The sequence below is a fragment of the Triturus cristatus genome, chromosome 8, assembly GCF_964204655.1.
Source record: "Triturus cristatus chromosome 8, aTriCri1.1, whole genome shotgun sequence".
Lineage (NCBI taxonomy): Eukaryota > Metazoa > Chordata > Amphibia > Caudata > Salamandridae > Triturus > Triturus cristatus.
The window spans coordinates 138,833,428-138,839,544 of NC_140591.1; positions in this window are offsets into that span (position 1 = coordinate 138,833,428).

Genomic DNA, 6,117 nt, shown 5'->3' on the forward strand with positions numbered 1-6,117 from the left:
TCTGGCCCCTGACGGCCACAGACGGCCCGCCCTTTGCCCGGGCTTCGCAGGGGCGTGAGGCGCGAGGTAGATTTAAAGGTCCGGTGCAGGGGGAGGGGTCGCTGGTGTTGACGCTGCCCCTCTGCCTCCTGGTGCCTGTAGTCCTCCGGGCGCTGATACGGTCAGTTATTCACCCCCTTGCTGGCTCCTACGGCGCTGCGCGTAATATTAGTTTAACAGTTAGGTTACTTGGGAAAACTTTAAGGGATCTACACAAATGACCCCTCGCTGATTTCCGATGTTTGTCTACTTTTCAGGAATCTACACTTTTCCTTGATCACCCATTAGTTTTCAAACCGGTTTCCACATCAAACTGAAAGTAGATTGAAAGGATAAAAAATAGGAAAAATATGCTACCTCTTAGAAAAATGATAAAATTCTGGTAAAAATATAAAAAAACGTTTTTTGATTCAGCTCTGAAACCTGGGAAGTTGTTGATTTGAGCACAGCAAAGCATTAGTAGATTCCACTTCATTTTAGGAAAAAAAACTGACACTTTTTTGCAGTGCATGTTTTATCTATTTATCCACAAAAATCCAAAATGTAGCTATATTTTGCCATTTTCTCTGTCCTGTCCAGGGGAATCAACAAACCCTTCAAATTCCCAGGATGTTGGAAAATAGGACATAAATTTGGTGTGTATACCTTACATGGGAAAAAAGCTATAGAGGCCTAAGCACGAACTCCCCCAAATAGCCAAAAAACGGTTCAGCACTGGTAGGGAAAGCCTTAGAAGTTAAGGGGTTAAAATTCTTTTCCCATTCAAACTGTTTTTTTCACACTATTTTAGGGGCGACTGGCACAGATCGCGGTTGGCGGGGGGAGGAGGAAGGGGAAAGTACAATTTAAAAAAAAAAACACTTACCTTATCGCCGCATCTTGCGTCTCTTCTCCGCATTGGAACAGGAACCAGGAAGCACAACCAGGCTCCCCTGACCAATCACAACACTGCAATGCAGCATTGTGACTGGTCTGAGTGCCGTGGTTCAGGCATTCAGACGAGGACTGGGGGCCTGGACTTGTTCTCCAACCAGGCTGTAATGCAGTCTGGGTGCGGAACATGCAAAGTACACATGACTGTTTGGTCAGCCCCAGAGGGCCAGCCAAGCATTCATATGCACTTGGAGTGGGCAAACCGCTCCTCCCATGCCCTGCTGTGAGAGCAGAGCAGCCTCGCCTACCCGCCCGCAAAGCCGCTGGAACAAATAAAATGATAGTTACATTAAATTATTGTTACACTGCTTAAAATCAGTGGGGAGATGCACCGCCTCCTTAGCAGAGGAGCTGCTACTGTATAGTTATTAATGCTTGGGTAATAAGGCTGCACTACAAAAATGTCAGGTTCTGCACAGGCTTATCTGCATGTAAACTGTCTTCAAATCGAATCACATGCTTCAACAAATGTTTCGTAGAAAAATACCTATTGTGCTAGAGATCCGATGTCCAAATTGCTGTCCCCCTTCATATTTGAGGTATTCCTCTATTCTAAGCTCATTTATGAGCAGATATTAATTTACTGCATGCATTCATGTTAGGGAATCTTTCTTGCTCCCTCTGTAACTCGATATTTACTGTAGTTCACCTGATGAAAGGATCCACGTTTTGAGATAAGCACTGCAGCAACACTTTATCCTAGGTAATTAGGCTACTCATTTTCAAAGAATGCATAGACCAAATAAAAGAACACTGTAAATAAAAATCGTTCAGCGATTGTACGGTGACTACGTTTGTTAATGATTAGCTATGTACCTTCATAAGGATGTTATATTGCAGGCTGGGTAAAGGGCTGGCATGGAAACAAATGCCTATCTGCAATATGTGGCTGATTAAACCATTAGATATCACAAAACAGAAAAGGGCAGTAAACTGGGCAATGTTTGATTTGTTCTTGCTTATTGTGAAGGGGTAACATTGAAAATGTATTTCTTCATGCGTTGAAAATATCCTTTGCTAGAGTTTAACAACTGAACTGTGTGCACGTTGCTACAAAAAAATGCATATCGCATGTTTAGTAGCATCATTTGTCAGTGACCACTGTGAACATTTTAATGTGATATCCCTTGTCCATAGCACATTGACTTCAAGTGTGGTACATCATGAATATAAATTATTGTAGATTTACCCCAACACATATTCAGTCAGTAATCTGTAATCTAGCCCCCTTCATTCTATTGTACAATCTCATCTGGGTTCCGAATGAATACCCATATAGAACGCAGAAGGCCTACAGGAGACGGGTTGATGGTCAGTTGGTTAGAAACGTTTTCATGTACTGCATCCCATCAAACTTTTGAGAGTCTTCTGAAATTTCACAGAGAAACCCCCAGATTCAATCTCATCGTGGTGGCACAGTTTTAGCCTCTCAAAGACTTGGAGCTCTTTCATCTTCCTCAGATGGCATACATCTACCTTCCTCAGAGAAGGGAACTCCTGTACACATTGCTCAACTAAAGTGCCTGATTCCTTAGGAGATATACTCTTCTCACTTTGGCCTGCCTTCGGAATATTCAAGTATCCCGGTAGCTGCTCGAAGGTTTTCCACCACAGCACAGTAGAGGGAGCAGGTGGCAGCCCATCCGTTATTAGCTCTTGAAAAACTATATCCACTGATTAGCTTGTTTGGCTGGTGATCACCTGATTTTTTGTCAGAATGGTCTAATGTATAGAGAGCCTAAGGTCCCTTTGTACGGAGCAACCTGTATGTCGGTGATCCCCCAGTGCTACAGGGCCCTCCTACTGGTGTTGGCTCATGACATTCCCCTGGTAGGTCATCTGGGGCAGGCCAAAACCTTTGTGAGGGTGATCACCCACTTCAATTGGCACCAGATGAGAGTGCAATCAGATGCATTCTGCAAATCCTTTACCACCTGCCAGGTCAGCAGTGTTGGACCTGGCCCTTTCTGCAGGGTCATCCCCAAACATTTTGCCTTCCTCCGACCATTTGTTTTGAATTCGTTTTTGTTGGCCATAGGACTCTGTGCACACTACCACTGCTAATCAGTGCTAAAGTGCTCTCCCTCTAAACATGGTAACATTGGCTTATACCCAATTGGCATATTTAATTTACTTGTAAGCACCTTGTAAAGTGGCACTACATGTGCCCAGGGCCTGTAAAGTAAATGCTACTCGTGGGCTGGCAGCACTGATTGTGCCACTCACTAAAGTAGCCCTTTAAACATGTCTCAGGCATGCCATTGCAGAGCCTGTGTGTGCAGTGTAAATTGCATTGTCAACCTGGAAAAATAAACCTTTTGCCAGACCTAAACCTTCCCTTTTTATGCATATAAGTCACCCCTAAGGTACGCCCTGGACATCCCAGAGAGCAGGGTGCAGCGTGTTTAAAAGGTAGTACATGTACTTTTAAGTTGTACATTTCCTGGTAGTGAAATAAACTCATGCGTTTGTTTTTTACTACTATAAGGCCTATCTCTCCCATAGAAGAGCATTAGAGGTGCCTTATTAAATTTCATAAGCGTACTTTCAAAATCGGAAAACATAATTGACTCATTTTTTATGTCTTTGGAATCACAATTCTAACTCATGGAGAAGTTGGATTTTAAATTGCACCTCTGAAAATGCCACTTTTAGATAGTTGGCATTTTCTTACCTTAGCTGTTTGGTGCCTGCAGCCTGTCTCCGGTCACATGACTGGTGTAGATGGCAGTTGGAATTTGTGTTTTCCTCCTAGACAGCCAACCACAGTGGGTGCTTAGATGTGACTGGATGGGTCATTAGTGGCAGGATGGGAGGGAGGAAATGGATATAACCTCACTTACACCTGAATAGCTGTGTCCTGTCCGAACACAAAGAACCTAACAGCTCTGCATTGTCACGTCAATTAGCGTGGCTCCAAGGCAGGGGAGGCAGGGAATTTGTTTCACTTCTCAGACCTTGTCTAAAAGCTTCTCCCACCTTCCAGAACCAGGGCAGCAGAGTATAAAAGATGGACCTCAAACCCCACCACTTCAGTACTCTTCTGGATCTGTGGATACTCTGCCAGGAACAGCTGAAGGTCTGCCTCTCTGCTGAACTCCTGCTTTGTTGTGCTGACCTGCTACTCACTTGCATGGGTGATAAGGACTGGACCTGCTTCTCCTGAACCTAGAGTGCCTCAAAGGGCTAGTTGGCTGGCCTCCTGATCTGAAGCCTCAGGGACATAATAGGCTTCCAACAGCCCTGCTCCTGCACTTGGAATCTGTCATCTGTGAGTCTACCATTCAAAGTGGTGCCACCCCAGTCCTGGAAGTGGGCCTAAGGTGCTCTGCCACCCAGCGGATCAAGCAGAACTGATGCATCTCCTCCTCTGGGTTGATTGGACCTGTCCCAAAGATTTACATTGCCACCGCAGCCCACATCGAATTCGGAACTGCCACTGTGCAATGTATCCTCAGCACAGGTACTCGCATGTCTCGACGACTGCAGCATTGATAATGACAACAGACTCTGCATAGCAGCCCCCAGCTCTTTGAAACTGACACCTCTCCTCGACTGCGCATCACATTCCTGACACCCGACTTTGCATCGTAAACCCCGTCAATGGGATCATTGCCATCAACGCAACGCAGCTTTGAATCATCTCGGAACAGATGCATTTGCATGGCTGTGTGACACATCTTCGACGTGGAATCACGCAATGGTCCGCAAACCAGGACTGAAAGTATTTTTCTTCCGCGGGCCCAAGTGCGTCCCTGTAGCCAGCTCGCTCTCCATTACGGTCGGCTAGAATTTGGGTTTTTGTCCCAATCCAGCGTGACCAGAAATCCACAGTTGTCGTGTTATGCCTTTTGGCAATATGTTCTTTAAAAACTTTAAAATTCAATATCTTCCGTTCTACTAATTGGATTTTTGTCATTCTGACCTTATTTTGTTTATTAACAATCACTCTATTTTTCTATTCCTATTGTGGGCTCCTTTTGTGGTGTGTTTGCACTGTGTTACTGTTTGAAGTGTTGCACAAATACTTTAAACATTGCCTCTAGGTTAAGCTTGACTGCCTCTAAGTTAAGCCTGACTGCTCTCTGCCAAGCTACCAGGGGTTTGAGCTCAGGTTAATTTAGGGTTTTCTTGTGCCTTTCCTGACAAGGATTGTGGTTGCTGCTTGACCAGGGCTCACAGCCAAGTCAACTAACAACCCAATTTCTTATACGTAGGAAGTCAAGGGCAAAACAACCCCCCAAATGTCATTCCCCGTTGGAGAACACCCTTTGAGAGTGAGGGTATAAACATTGTTGGGCCCCTGGATCCTATGACTGCCCTAGGCTATAGGTTCACCCTGGTCTTGGTGGACCATATCACATGGTACCCTAAGGCGATTCCTCTAAGGAAGGAGACTGAGCCCGCAGTTGCCAGAACACTGATGGGGTTATGTACACAAGTGGGATTCCCCAAGGAGGTTGTGTCTGACCGAGGCACCAACTTCATGTCTACCTACATGAGGGTCATGTGGGATGAGTATGGGCTAACCTACGAGTTCTCCACACAATACCACCCCTGACAAATGGGCTTATTGTAAGATTTAACAAGCCCTGGCGGGCTTGATTATGGGGATACCTGAGTGGAATGTCCTTCCTCTTGCCATGCCGTCTCTTTGCTTACAGGTAAGTGCCTCAGAAGGGGGTGAAATTCAGTACCTTTGAGCTTCTGTTTGGCCACCCTGCACGTGGGCCTTTTAGTCTTGTCAATGAGGGGTAGGAGCAGTCTTCCAGGAAACTCCCTCAGGATGATATGAGGTACATTTTGGCACTACAGCATCAGATGATAGTATACAAGTGATGGATGTAATGCTTGAATTGTGTTGAATTACCCTGATTTTGTTGAATTAATTTCAGCCAATGGTGATTACTCAGTCCTCACCCAGTCCATCATTATTTTTAACACCATGCTTCCTCAGTTTGAACCCAGCCATATCAAATCAGTCTTGACCTTGCTCCAACGGGAACAGTAGAGCCTGAACTGCCTGGCCAGGTCCTCCCTGAACCAGAACACAAGCAACCCAGGACCAGTGTTAGTTAGGGCTCACCAGCTAGGTATAGCTTTATTCCAGTGACACAATGTGCACTGTACCCACGTAGGACCCTC